Consider the following 16,171-nt stretch of genomic DNA (forward strand, 5'->3'; position numbering starts at 1 on the left):
ACAGGGGGTGCACACCTCGGGCCCCGACTTCTGAAGGGCCCCACAAAACCCCAATGTTACACCTTTTTTTTTTTTTTTTTGTATTTTTCTTAAGCTGGAAACGGGGAGAGACAGTCAGACAGACTCCCGCATGCGCCCGACCGGGATCTATCCCACACGCCCACCAGGGGGCCACGCTCTGCCCACCAGGGGGCGATGCTCTGCCCCTCCGGGGCGTCGCTCTGTCGCGACCAGAGCCACTCTAGCGCCTGGGGCAGAGGCCAAGGAGCCATCCCCAGCGCCCGGGCCATCTTTGCTCCAATGGAGCCTCGCTGCGGGAAGGGAAGAGAGAGACAGAGAGGAAGGAGAGGGGGAGGGGTGGAGAAGCAGATGGGCGCCTCTCCTGTGTGCCCTGGCCGGGAATCGAACCCGGGACTTCTGCACGCCAGGCTGACGCTCTACCACTGAGCCAACCGGCCAGGGCCAGTTACACTTTTTTCTAATGACACCAAGTTTGGCTTCATATATGCAATTTTAATTCTGTTTTGTGTTGTGTTTTTTTTATTATAAATTTTTATTAATTTTAATGGGATGACATTAATAAATTAGGGTATATATGTTCAAAGAAAACATCTTCAGGTTATCTTGTCATTCAATTATGTTGCATACCTGCCAACCAAAGTCAAATTGTCCTCTGTCACCTTCTATCTGGTTTTCTTTGTGCCCCCCCCCATAACCACCACACTCTTCTCAATGTCTCTTAGTCTTGTTTTTATGTCCCACCTATGTATGGAATCATGCAGTTCTTAGTTTTTTTCTGATTTACTTATTTCACTCCATATAATGTTATCAAGATCCATCCATTTTGTTGTAAATGATCTGATATCATCATTTCTTATGGTGGAGTAGTATTCCATAGTATATATGTACCACATCTTCTTGAAGGGCTTTTTGGTTGTTTCCATGTCTTGGCCACTGTGAACAATGCTGCAATAAACATGGGGATGCATGTGTCTTTACGTACCAATGTTTTTGAGCTTTGGGGGTATATACCCAGTAGAGGGATTGCTGGGCATATGGTAGTTCTACTTTTAGTTTTTTAAGGAACCACCATACTTTCTTCCATAATGGTTGTATTACTTTACATTCTCACCAACAGTGGATGAGGGTTCCTTTTTCTGCACAGCCTCTCCAACTTTTGTTATTACCTGTCTTGTTAATAATAGCTAATCTAACAGGTGTGAGGTGGTATCTCATTGCAGTTTTGATTTGCATTTCTCTAATAACTAATGAAGATGAGCATCTTTTCATATATCTGTTGGCCATTTGTATTTCTTCCTGGGATAAGTGTCTGTTCATGTCCTCTTCCCGTATTTTTATTGGATTGTTTGTTTGTTGTTGAGTTTTATGAATTCTTTGTATATTTTGGATATTAGGCTCTTATCTGAGTTGTTGGTTGAAAATATCATTTCCCATTTAGTTGTCTGTCTGTTTATTTTGTTGTCAGTTTCTCTTGCTGTGCAAAAACTTCTTAGTCTGATGTGGTTCCATTCATTTATCATTGCCTTCACTTCCCTTGCCTTTGGAGTCAAATTCATAAAATGCTCTTTAAAACCCAGGTCCATGAGTTTAGTACCTATGTTTTCTTCTATGTACTTTATTGTTTCCGGTCTTATATTTAGGTCTTTGATCCATTTTGAATTAATTTTAGTACAAGGGAACAAACTAGTCAAGTTTCATTATTTTGCATGTGGCTTTCCAGTTTTCCCAACACCATTTGTTGAAGAGGCTTTCTTTTCTCCATTGTGTGCTGTTGGCCTCTTTATAGAAAATTATTTGACCATATATATGTGGTTTTATTTCTGGACTTTCTATTCTGTTCCATTGGTCTGAGTATCTATTTTTCTGCCAATACCATGCTGTTTTGATTGTGGTGGCTCTATAATATAATTTGAAGTCAGGTATTGTAATGCTCCCCGCTTCGTTCTTTTTTCTTAGGATTGCTTTGGCTATTAAGGGTTTTTTATAGTTCCATATAAACCTGATGATTTTTTGTTCCATTTCTTTAAAAAATGTTATAGGAATTTTAATGGGAATTGCATTAAATTTGTATATTGCTTTGGGTAATATGGTCATTTTGATTATATTTATTCTTCCTATCCAAGAACAGGGAATATTTTTCCATTTCATTGTATCTTTTTTGATTTCCCTTAACAATGCTTTGTAGATTTTGTTATATAGGTCCTTTACATTCTTTGTTATGTTTATTCCTAGGTATTTTATTTTTTTTGTTGCACTCATGAAGGGGATTATTTTTTTGAGTTCATTTTCTAATGATTTGTTGTTGGCATATAGAAAGGCTATGGACTTTTGTATATTAATTTTGTATCCTGTGATGTTACTGTATTGGTTTATTGTTTCTAGTAATCTTTTTGTGGATTCTTTGGGGTTTTCGATGTATAGGATCATATCATCTGCAAAAAGTGAAAGCTTTACTTCTTCTTTTCTGATATGGATGCCTTTTATTTCTTTATCTTGTCTGATTGCTTGGGCTAGAACTTCTAGCACCATGATAAATAAGAGTGGAGAGAATGGACAACCCTGTCTTGTTCCTAATTTAAGGGGGAAAGTCCTCAGTTTTATGCCATTTAATATGATGTTAGCTGATGGTTTATCATAAATGGCCTTTATCATATTGAAATCTTTTCCTTCTATACCCATTTTCTTGAGTGTTTTAAACATAAAATTGTGTTGTGTTTTATCGAATGCCTTTTCTGCATCTATTGATAGGATCATGTGGTTTTTGTTTTTTGTTTTGTTGATATGGTGTGTTACGTTAACCATTTTACATATGTTGAACCATTCTTGAGATTCTGGGATGAATCCCACTTGATCATGATGTATTTTTTTTAATATGTTGTTGTATTCGATTTGCTAGTATTTTGTTTAGTATTTTAGCATCTGTATTCATTCGAGATATTGGTCTGTAGTTTTCTTTTTTTGAGCTATCCTTGCCAGGTTTCGGTATGAGGGTTATATTGGTCTCATAAAATGTGTTTGGAAGTAATGCTTCTTCTTCAATTTTTTGGAAGACTTTGAGTAGAATAGGAACCAAATCTTCTTTGAATGTTTGATAGAATTCAGTAGTATAGCCATCTGGGCCTGGACTTTTTTATTTTTGGGGAGGTTTTTAATAGTTTTTTTCTATTTACTCCCTGCTAATTGGTCTGTTTTGGCTTTCTGCTTCTTCATGACTCAGGCTAGGAATTTATCCATTTCTTCTAGATTGTTGAATTTGGTGGCATATAGTTTTTCATAGTATTCTATAATAATTCTTTGTATATCTTTGATATCTGTGGTGATTTCTCCTCTTTCATTTTGGATTTTGTTTATATGAGTCTTTTCTCTTTTTTCCTTGGTGAGTCTTGCCAAGGGTTTGTCAATTTTGTTGATCTTTTCAAAGAACCAGCTCCTTGTTTTATTAATTTTTTCTATAGTTTTTCTGACTGTATTTCATTTATTTCTGCTCTGATTTTTATTATTTCTTTTCTTTGGCTGGTTTTGGGTTGTGTTTGTTCTTCTTTTTCTAGTTCCTTAAGGTGTGAAGTTAAGTGGTTTACTTGGGTTCTCTCTTGTTTGTTCATATAGGCCTGTAGGGATATGAACTTTCCTCTTATTACTGCTTTTGCTGCATCCCAGAGGTTCTGATATGTCATATTGTCATTTTCATTTGTCATTATATATCTTTTGATCTTTGTGCTTATTTCCTCTTTGACCCACTCATTTTTTAAATTTTTAAATTTTTTTTTTTTCGCTTCTCCTATGTGCCCTGGCCGGGAATCGAACCCGGATCCTCCGCACGCTAGGCCGACGCTCTACTGCTGAGCCAACCGGCCAGGGCCGAGTTTTTCTTTTATTTATTTATTTATTTATTTATTTTACAGAGACAGAGAGTGAGTCAGAGAGAGGGATAGACAGGGACAGACAGACAGGAATGGAGAGATATGAGAAGCATCAATCATCAGTTTCTCGTTGCGCGTTGCGACTTCTTAGTTGTTCATTGATTGCTCTCTCACATGTGCCTTGACCATGGGCCTTCAGCAGACCGAGTAACCCCCTGCTGGAGCCAGCGACCTTGGGTCCAAGCCGGTGAGCTCTTTGCTCAAGCCAGATGAGCCTGCGCTCAAGCCGGCGACCCCGGGGTCTCGAACCTGGGTCCTTCCGCATCCCAGTCCGACGCTCTATCCACTGCGCCACCACCTGGTCAGGCGACCCACTCATTTTTTAAAAGTATGTTGTTTAGTTTCCACATTCTTGTGGGGTTTTTTTACCTCTTTTTTGCAGTTGAATTCTAGTTTCAAGGCTTTATGATCAGAAAATGTGCTTGGTACAATTTCAATATTTCTGAATTTGCTGATGTTATTTTTGTGGCCCAATACATGGTTAATTCTTGAGAATGTTCCATGAACACTAGAGAAAAATGTGTACTCTGTTACTTTGGGATGAAATATCCTATAGATATCTATCATATCCAATTGCTCTAGTGTTTCATTTAAGGCCAATATTTCTTTATTGATTTTCTGTTTGGATGAATAATCTAGAGCCGTCAGTGGCATATTGAGGTCTCCAAGTATGATTGTATTTTTGTCAGTTTTTGTTTTTAGGTCAGTCAGTAACTGTCTTATATATTTTGGTGCTTCTTGGTTTGGTGCATATATATTAAGAAGTGTTATGTCTTCTTGATTCAATGTCCCCTTAATCATTATGAAATGACCATTTTTGTCTCTGATTACTTTTGTTGTCTTGTAGTCAGCATTGTTAGATATGAGTATTGCTACACCTGCTTGTTTTTGGATGTTATTTGCTTGGAGTATTGTTTTCCAGTCTTTCATTTTGAATTTCTTTTTATCCTTGTTGCTTAGATGTGTTTCTTGTAGGCAGCATACAGTTGGATTTTTTTTAAACCATTCTGCTACTCTGTGTCTTTTTATTGGTGAGTTTAATCCATTTACATTTAGTGTAATTATTGACACTGGAGGGTTCCCTATTACTTTCTGTTAGTTTTGTATCTTGTTTGATTCTTCTCTTTTGTTTTTCTATCCTTTGCTTTTGTTTGGTTGTAATCCATACTTCTTTCCTCTGTTACTACCTTTTTTAAATCATGTGCTTCTGTGGTGTTTTTTTTCAGGGGTGGTTACCATTAAGTAATGAAAAGGGTACCTACCATGTTTATTGTAGTACACTATGTTATGAGTGCTTCTGCATTCCATTGTCCTTTGCTACTGTTAATCTTCGTCCTCTCCCCTTTTTATTGTTTTTATTGTCACAGTTTAAATTTGGTTTTATTGTGTTCTTGGTGGAGCTTTTACTTGTGGTTTTGTTTTGTTCTTTGTATCTGGTTGGAAAACCTACTTTAGTATTTCCTGACGTGGGGGTTTTCTGATGATAATTCCCTCATCTTTTCTGTATCTGTGAATGTTTTTATTTCTCCTTTGTATTTGAAGGATAGCTTTGATGGGTACAGTATTCTTGACTGGAAGTTCCTCTCTTTCAGGACTTTAAATATTGGGGTCCACTTTCCTCTAGCTTATAGAGTTTCTGCTGAGAAATCTGATGATAATCTAATAATAGGCCTTCCTTTATATGTTGTATTCTTCTTTTCCCTGGCTGCCTTGACAATTTTTTCTTTGTCGTTGGTTTGTACCAATTTCATTATGATGTGCCTTGGAGTAGGTTTGTTAGGGTTAAGATAACTCGGTGTTCTGTTTGCTTCTTGAATTCAAGGCTTTAGTTCTTTCCACAGGCTTGGGAAGTTCTCGTCTATTATTTGTTTGATTATGTTCTCCATTCCATTTTCTCTCTCTTCTCCTTCTGATATACCTATTATTCTTATGTTACTCTTTTTGATGAAATCAGACAATTCCTGTAGGGCTTTCTCATTTTTTAAAATTCTTGAGTCTCTCTCTTCTTTTCTCTGTTGTGCCTCAAGTTGCCTGTCTTCTATGTCACTAATCTTCTTTTCTATCTGGCCAGTTCTTTTAGCTAAGCTTGTTACCTCGTTTTTCAGTTAATGAATTGAGTTTTTCATCTCTGTTTGATTTGTTTTCATAGTTTCAATTTCCTTGGTAATATATTCTTTGTGTTCGTTGAGTTGTTTTCTGAGCTCCCTAAATTGCCTTTCTGTGTTTTCATGTATATCTCTGAGTATTTTTAGTACTTCAATTTTAAATTCTCTGTCATTTAACTCAAGGTTTTCAATCTGTTAAATTTTTTTTCTATAGATTTTTCTCATCTATCTGTGCTACATCTCTGTCTTTTGTATCCATGATATTCTATTTTCTTTTTCTTAATGGCATCTGAGGGTGGTTTTGTTAATACCACTGAGAATTATTAAAGAATTTAAAGAAAAAAAGACAACAATAAAAAATAATTAAAAAATTATTTCTTTTTTTCTTTTTTCCCCCTCTTTGAGAAAATACCATCAAAAACTGAGAATTATATTGTGTTAAATGGAACAAAAACTACCTATAATGGAGGGCCTGAGTTGGGGAGAAATGATAAAGGGGCAAAAGGAAAGTAAGGACCCACAAAATGCAAAAAAGGAAAAAATTTGGATTAAGAATAAAATAATTTGCTTGTAAATGATGCTTGACTGAGAGATATATTAAAAGGGATAAGAGGGAAACAAGAAAAAGAAAAAAAAATACTGTTGTATTAAGTGGAACAAAAACTACATAGACTGGAGAGCCGGGGTTTGGAGGAATGCTGATGAGTTAAAAAGCAAAGTAAAAAGCATGCAAAATGCCACAAAGAAAAAATTTGAATCCAAAATAAAATAATTTGTTCATTAGTGAGGATCAAATGAGAGGAATAGAAAAGGAGAAAATAAGAGAGAGAGAGATAAAAGAAAAATGGAAAAAAGAAAAAAAAAAGAAAGGAGAGAGTTAAGGGTTTTGGAGTGTAACCCTCATGGAGAGAGAGAAACAAGAAAAGAGGAAAAAAAGGGAAATGTAACACTTATTGGTAATGTAGTTCAAGATGAAGAGAAAAGAATAAGATGAGCAAAGAATAAAAGGACCAAGGTGGAAGAAGAAAAAAAAAGAAAAATAAGAAGATGAAAGAAACAAAAAAAAGTGGAAAATGTTATAAAGACTGTTAAAGACTGTGGATTTTTCTTGATTTTGAGCGGTTCTTTTCTTCCTTTTTCTTTCCTCTCCCTCTTCCTTTGGGTGGCTCTGTACCCCAGGCTTTGCCCCTGATGCACACTTAGGTAGAGATTTGCAGTTGATGTGTCTCTATGGCGACATCATATACTAGGCCTCAGTCTCATTGGTAGTTGGGGCTTGTTAGCATTTGCAGGCTCCAACAATGGGAGAGTCCATTTTCCCAGAGCCTCTCTCCTAGTCTCTCCTTCCTGAATTAGCAGCCTGATGATCCAGCTATGAGGTTGCCGCTGCCACTGCCTGGAGATTAAGAAGCTCAAAGAGCTGGCAGATCCCTACTCTATGCCTACTCAGTGCAGGGTTCTGGGTAAGGCTCTGTCAGAGCCACCAGTGTAATCAGGCAGGGCTGGGGGCCAATTGCTCTCTAGGTGTCTTTCTATGAGCCTTCAGGCGTGTCCAGTATGCCTCAGCACTCTGTGGAATCACTCTCCCCAGGCTATTTGCACTTTGTAACCTGTATTGCCTGGGAAGAAGATGCCTGCAGAACAGGAGGTTTTAAAAGCTGCTACGTCCCTCTTTTTAGTGCACAGCCCTGAGTATGAAAGCTCTGCCAATCAGAGCCACCAGCTTAAGCAGGTAGGGGGGTGTGTTGACTTCTGTTCAGTTCCCCAGGTATATCTAGTTAAATTTGCCTTAGAGTTCCATGGGATTGCTCTCTGCAGGCTTCTTCCTTGTTAAAAAGCCTACAACCTAGCCTGTCTAACTTCTGCAGTGTTCTCTGAGGTTTGTTCCATAAAAATGTGTTTTTCACCCTGTATTGGCTGACAGGAAATTGCCCCATCCCTACATGCAGAGCAAGAGGCACTAAAAAATATCACGTCTCTTGTCTTAGATCGCTGATCTGAGAGAGACCTTGTCAACTTGAGTTGCGTAAGCCAGTTGGGCAGTGAGCAGACTGTGGGTTAAGCTAATTTCAGCGATTGGATCTGCAGATCTGCTCCAGAGACAGTCTGCAAGCTTCCTGCGCGCCTCTCCCCTAGTGTTTCCATATTTTTTCTTCCCCTGGATGTTAGCCTGAGGCACCCCACCCACCTGAGGAAGTCCAGGCATTGGGAAGTTCGCTTTTGTGCAATCTTTGCGTGCTGTTGCTGGGGGAGCAGGGACCACACCAAGACTCTGGTCACAGCCCATGCAGGAGCCTTTGACCCTGCCCTTTTGTCTGGGAACACGTGAGCCCACGCCCAGGGCGCTAGGAGGAACCTCTTGCACACTGTCCGCACTCCCTGACCAGGATATCAGGGGTAATGGCGGCCACTGCTCGCCCGCCTTTGTTGGTGTCTGGTGCCGGCATTGGCTCACGTGAGCTGAGTTGCTGCTGGCACGTTCTTTCCTTGGCTTGAACGTCTGTGCCCCAGCCCGGCTCCCTCCATGCCCACAGCCCCCACTCTCTCTCAGTTCCAAGTGAAAGCAGCCCTTCCTCAGGTTAGTGAGGAAGGCAGAGTGTTCCGTTCTCCATCTTATTTCCTTCAGGGTTGATTATATATTTAGCCAACTTTTCACCCAATCATAACTTCTTGTTCAGTGTGTGGGACTACCAGATGTTCCAGGGATAGATTTTTCTGTCTCTGCTTGTAGAACTTGTTGAAATTTTGGGGAGAGGTATCGGAAGCGCTCCTTACAGTGCTATTTTTCTGATGTCACTCCTGTAATTATGTACAAGTTTACAATCGGTGGTAAAACCTGATAGTATGTTTATATTCGCTTATTTTCATTATTTCATACTATGCTCCATACTATACACATACTATGCTGCATAGGCTCTATGCCATTGGGCTACCACTCATCAGAGCAATAGAATCATATTTGCTATTTTGTACTTACAAAGGTTCTCCTGCAGTGCAAATATATCCAAATATGCAAGGATGTAAATTAGTTTGTGGATATGTACTTATTTCATTTATAGTATTAAAAATAGTTTTCTCTGCAATGAGATACCACCTCACACCTGTTCGATTAGCTATTATTAGCAAGACAGGTAATAGCAAATGTTGGAGAGGCTGTGGAGAAAAAGAAACCCTCATCCACTGTTGGTGGGAATGTAAAGTAGTACAACCATTATGGAAGAAAGTATGGTGGTTCCTCAAAAAACTGAAAATAGAACTACCTTATGACCCAGCAATCTCTCTACTGGGTATATACCCCCAAAACTCAGAAACATTGATACGTAAAGACACATGCAGCCCCATGTTTATTGCAGCATTGTTCACAGTGGCCAGGACATGGAAACAACCAAAAAGCCCATCAATAGATGACTGGATAAAGAAGATGTGGCACATATACACTATGGAATATTACTCAGCCATAAGAAATGATGACATTGGATCATTTACAGCAAAATGGTGGGATCTTGATAACATGATACGAAGTGAAATAAGTAAATCAGAAAAAACCAGGAACTGCATTATTCCATACGTAGGTGGGACATAAAAGTGAAACTAAGAGACATTGATAAGAGTGTGGTGGTTATGGGGGAGGGGGGAAAGGGAGAGGGAAAGGGGGAGGGGAAGGGGCACAAAGAAAACTAGATAGAAGGTGACAGAGGACAATCTGACTTTGGGTGATGGGTATGCAACATAATTGAACGACAAGATAACCTGGACTTGTTATCTTTGAATATATGTATCCTGATTTATTGATGTCACCCCGTTAAAAAAATAAAATTATTTTAAAAAAAAAGTTTTCTGTGCATATAAATAAATATTCAGGTAAGTTGAAATAATATTAAAATAAAATTAATTCCTATTGTTGAAATTATATTAAGATAAAATTAATTCCTGTTGTTACATCGGCACCTGGATTTTCAGTTTATGAATAATTTTTGAATTTTAATTAATCATTAGTTTATTGCACTATAATGAAAAATCTCTAGTATCCTAATCATTCAGACTATTAAATTTTATTTTTTTCTTTTCATTGTTAGCTAGAAAAATGAAATGACATCTATCAGGGGCTGAAAAAAGACAAAAGAAGATGCAAGCAAGTTGCCAATCAACAGAAAGGAGCATTGGACAAATTTATAACTGGCCCTGATCATTCAGGCCATCATAATTCGAGCAACAATAAAAATGAAGAACAAGGAGCTTCCATCAGTCAACAAAAAGAGTTAGTTGAAGTTGAAAACCAAGGTATAGAAGAAAGCAACAATGATGAAGAAGATGAAGAACCAGTCAACAGTCAACCAGGTGAAAAACCAGTAGAAAGAAATCTAGAAGAAAGTCCATTAGAAAATATTTAAACGCAAATGGAAAATATTCCATTCAAAGTTACACTAATAGATATTGCGCTCTCACCTAATGTTTTATCTAATGAAATTGTTGAACCTCTAATTTCAAATAAGCCAAAAAATATAGGCAATATAACTAAAATAGGTCTATAAACATGGTGATAGCATTTACAACAGAGGCTTGTGTAAAGACCATTTTTACAGAAAAATTTCGAATGGTGGAAAAGAAGAAAGGATGTGGCTAATTTTTTTCGAAACATCCAAATCAATTTATTACTACCCATGCAAAATATTTTTGGGTTCAAAGTCTAAGTTGACTACAGGGTTCCAAAAATGGAAAATTATTGAAATAACTTTGTCCAAGCATGAAATGTCGAAAGAACACATCGCTTCAATGTGTACATTTTATAAGCACTCCTCTACGTTAAATCACATAGATGTTCAAAATCTGCAAATTAAATCGCAAAAAGAAAATTATTGGAGAGATATTCTGTGATGAATTGTATCTACAATGAAATTTTTCGCAAGTTTGGGCATTGCTTTTAGAGGCCATAGTGAGAGTGCAATATCTTCGAAAAAAGGCAATTATTTGAACAAGATTAGGGTATTTAAGCAAATATGAAGATTTTTTAAAGTTGCACTTACAAATGTATGGAAATCAAGGTGTCGGGAGCCGATCAACAACTGCTGGCTGACAAGGTCACAGCAGGAGAAGACCCACAACTGCTGGCTGACAAGGTCACAGCAGAAGAAGATCAAAAACTGCTGATTGACAAAGTCACAGCAGAGAAGACCAATGGCTGCGGAGTGACAAAGTCACTGCAGTGAAGACCAATGGCTGTGGGGTGACAAAGTCACCGCAAAGGAAAGACACAACGATACTTCCCCCTTTGACTTTTTGAATTAATCTGGCCTTATATCCCCCCTTTTCTGGGTATGTGCTATTAATTATGGCACAGGGATAATAGTACCGTGCTTTCCCTGTAGATTCGTAGTGATTTCTTTGGAAATGAGACAGAGGGTGTGAGTTCCACAGAAAAGCCTGTAAGCCCCTTGAACTGGGCTCATAGACATAAGAGGCTGGCTATGATATCCCTCGTAAAGGGTTAAGTTTGTAGGAGAATTCCTTCTTAATCATGTTAGAAAGAATAGATTGTGACTTGTGAATGGTTAGGAGGCAGTGGCTGTGCACAGAGCACCCTTCGGCCTTCACTTAACATTTTTCCTCCCTAGGCTTTTCATGTGATAAGTAGAGAAACATTCCTTTCTTCTTGCTTATTTGATCTACAAATAGTGGTATATTCTGAGAAGAATAGAGTCAGAACTTAACTAGTGTTTAAATATAATAAATAAGTAATATTTGATTAGACAATAGTATCTTAGGTAAGGTATAGTAGGATGGCCCATTGTGTGGCCTAGGATGAGAGCGTAGTCAGCAAGAAAAGAATGTTTTACTAAGAGAATTGTCTTTTGACTAAAGGCAATTGCTAGGCTTTCTCAATGAGATGTTCTCATGAGATTTAAAAATGTAGGGAAATCCATGGAATGTCTTGTGTTGCTGGTGGGCTATCTTGCAAGTGCACTCTGCATATCTTTGGGTGAAAGCTATTCTTAATGTTATGTTAATTTCTTTAGAGGCAAGCCTTTCAGAATCCTGTGAGAAAAAGTAGGACACTGCATAAACTCAAGGCCATTTACCTGAGTAAGCGGTGGTCCATTGTTAGTCGTCTGCTAAATCTCTCTCTGCCCCTTAACTCACAACAGACTAATACTTTAAAAGCTTTTACTAATGTTGTTATCGCTATTCAAGTTATTTTGAATGATTTGCTACCTGATTTGTGACTCATAGATGTAAATTAACTGTTATCCGGAAACATGCAAACACAGTGAAAACAAAAATAATAATTAACACCATGTGATTGTAACTCGGTGTGCGTGTATAAAAAGGGAGCTATACTAGCATTTGGTAGAGATGCCTGGCAGTAAATGCTAACCGGAGAATAAAGAGAAAGAAAAGAATTCGGCTCCCTCACTCGACTTTCGCCGACGCCGTCTCCTCCTGTGGGACCCCTGGATCCCCCCCGGGGCTGGACCCCGGCATCAAGGTAGCTGACATGTAAATTACTTATCGCATCAGACTTGTGATGAACTTGTGCAAATAATTGTGATTCTCTTATGGCACACATTGTGGAAGAAATAAAATGCGCAAAATATTATAGTAGTATTTCAGATTCTACACCCGATGTGCATGTGGATCAACTTACTTTTGTAGTGCGCTATTTATCAGCAAAAGGGGATGTTAAAGAGAGATTTTTAATGTTCTTTCCTATAGAAAGACATGATGCGGAGTATCTAGAAGAGACAATTTTATCTACCTTGCAAAATCTGCCAGTAAATAGAAAATATTGCCGTGGACAATTCTATGACAATGCAGCAAATACATCAGGTAAGTACTGTACAATGGTCTGCGAGTAAGAATGAGACAACATGCTCCATCAGTAACATTATTTCATGCCCTAGTCATCCACTTAATTCAGTTGGTAATGTTGTTGCAGGGAGTTGTAATAATGCTTCCAGATATTTTTTATTCATGCAAAATTTGTTTTTTTCTCTGCAACAACGTTTCGACGTTTCGATGGAACATGTTATGCAATAAATTGGATAAAGGTTCTTACATATTAAAGAAATTGTCAGATACAAGGTGGTCTGCCAGGGCTGATGCAGTTTTAGCGTTAAAATATGGCTCCAGTCTGACCAGGCGGTGAGGATCGTCGGACTGGGATGCGGAAGGACCCAGGTTCGAGACCCCAAGGTCACCAGCTTGAGCGCAGGTTCATCTGGTTTGAGCAAAAGCTCACCAGCTTGGACCCAAGGTCGCTGGCTTGAGCAAGGGGTTATTCAGTCCGCTGAAGGCCCGCGGTCAAGGCACATATGAGAAAGCAATCAATGAACAACTAAGGTGTAGCAATGCGCAACGAAAAACTAATGATTGATGCTTCTCATCTCTCCGTTCCTGTCTATCCCTCTCTCTGACTCTCTCTGTCTCTGTAAAAAAAAAAATATATATGGCTACAAAAATATAAAAGAGGCGTTAGATGAGATATGCAATTCCACAAAAGAAAAAAAATTGTTATTGAAGCAAAGTCATTACTTAAAGAAATGAATAATTATGAAACTGCTGTAATGACAGTCCTATGGAATAAAATTTAGCAAAAGATCAATGCAACAAGTAAATCTTTACAATCTATTGACTGCACAGTTGTTAAAGGTGCATAGTTATTAAAAGGTCCAGAAATTTTCACTGACCTTTTAATAACTGGTGGTGGTGCAGTGGGATAAAGCATCGACCTGGAACACTGAGGTCGCTGGTTCAAAACCCTGGGCTTGCCTTGTCAAGGCACATATGGGAGTTAATGCTTTTTGCTCCTCCCACTTCTCTCTCTCTCTTTTCTCTCTAAAAATTGAATAAAGTCTTTTTAAAAAGTGTAGAAATTTTTATTAATGAAAAGAAGATAATTTCAACAAAATCAAATCAGAAGTTAAAGAACTAACAAATAAAACTTTTGAGGATGATCACAAGTGAACATATACAGAAAATCCAAAGGAATTTTTTTACATAATGTAGTCTACATAATATGAAATCATTTAATAGCAGAACTAATACAGACATGGAAAAATCTATGAAAATGTTGTAAGTAGTTTTAGAAATTTTTCTGTGTTTACATTGTGTGTAGAAGAAAAAGAAAAAATGCGTTAATAATTTAATAGAAGAAGCCCTGCTGGCTAACTCAGTGGTAGAGCATTGGCCCAATGTGTGGAAGTCTCAGGTTCGATTTCCAGTCAGGGCACACAAGAGAAGTGCTCATCTGCTTCTCCACACTTCCCACTCTCCTCTATTTCTATCTCTCTCTTCCCCTCCCACAGTCAAGGCTCCATTGGAACAAAGTTGGCCCAGGTGCTGAGGATGGCTCCATGGCCTCCACTTCAGGTGCTAGAATGGCTCCAGGTGCAATATAGCAACGACCCAGATGGGCAGAGCATCACCCCCTAGTGGGCTTGTCGGTTGGATCCTGGTCGGATGCATGCAGGAGTTTATCTGCCTCCCTGCTTCTCACTTTAGAAAAATACAAAATAATAATAATAATCATAATAATAATTTAATAGAAGTGTATAAAAATGACATTGATTCAAGTAATTTTAAAGATGAGTTGGAACAGTTTTTAATCTTTTTAGATGTAGAAGACAAGTGATTAATTAATAATATATACAAAAAAGCATTAGATATGAAACCAACTTTTCCAAATGTGAAAATTATTTTGAAAATTTTGTTAACCATGCCAATTTCAAACATATTGGGGTAATGCTCATTTTCTTGTCTAAAAAGAGTAAAAAATTATCTAAGAAATTCAATGTCAGAGGAAAGACTAAATATGGCTATTTTACATTTATTTTATATATAGGGAAGACTAAATAATATGGCTATTTTATATATATAATTTACTTAAAATTATTGATTGTGATGAGATAGTTAATAAGTTTGCAAAATGAAAAGCAATAAAAAATTTATTTAGATATTTTCAATTTGTAATTTTAAATTCAAGTAAAATTCTGATTTTTTATTCAAATTTGTTACTCCTATTATATGTATACTGTCCTTAATTATAATTATACTTTTACATGTGTTCAACAATTAGTTCAATATTTTGTGATTATTATGCTATTATTTATTTTATACATATATTATATTCAAATTTTATTAGAAATAAAACATTAATAGTATAATAATACATAATATTTTTATTTATTTAAAAATATGGTTAACATATATTTTTATTTTCCCTGTCTCTCTTATTAAGGGCCCAATATTTTCTTCTGTGCCCAGGGCCTCAACAGACCTTAATCCGCCTCTGCCTACAAGCCCATTCACCCTTGTCATCAGGAACAAGGACCTGCATGTCCTAGTACAGGGGTCAGGAACCTTTTTGGCTGAGAGAGCCATAAACACCACATATTTTAAAATGTAATTCTGTGAGAGCCATACAATATGTTTAACACTAAATACAAGTAAATGTGTGCATTTTATGTAAGACCAACACTTTTAAAGTACAATAAGTCTCTGAATTCTTTTTAATAACGTTGTTATGCTGTTGCTAACCAATGATGAATAAAGTACTTCTTACCATTAATGCGACTTCTGGTGCTTCATGGTTTTGCTGATGGCTTTGTAGTCTGGTTGATATGTGGTGAGGTTAAGCTTCATGCAGGCGTTGAGACTTCCATCCATTAAAGGTGATTGTAGGTTGGTCTTAACGTTCTTTAGATGTGAGAAAGACTGCTCACATGTATACATAGAGCCAAACATTCTCACTATAGCAATACTCACACGCTGCAGGGTGTGGTATGTGACGGGAAGGGCGTTCCAAGTTTTGACAATCAGCTGGTCCACGGGTTGAAGTTTTTTCATTTCTCCCACTTGTGTTTGCTCGCCAACTCTGCTTGCTGTTGTGCAAGTCTTTCCAAATCTTCATTCAGTGACTTGAACTTATTCACCCACATGTCTGAGGCCTTCAGGTCAGCAGCTTATAGCTCAAAATCTCTGACAGAGACACCGATGATGTAACTCAGGTCGGCGCTGTCCACTGCACACTTGTGTGGATGGGTGATGAACTTAAAAAGACGAGTGCGCTCACGAAATTCTCCAAAGCGTGCTTTGAATGACTGCAGGAGATTAGATATGAAGCCTGCT

Source organism: Saccopteryx bilineata, chromosome 4, assembly GCF_036850765.1.
Source record: "Saccopteryx bilineata isolate mSacBil1 chromosome 4, mSacBil1_pri_phased_curated, whole genome shotgun sequence".
In the NCBI taxonomy this organism is placed as follows: domain Eukaryota; kingdom Metazoa; phylum Chordata; class Mammalia; order Chiroptera; family Emballonuridae; genus Saccopteryx; species Saccopteryx bilineata.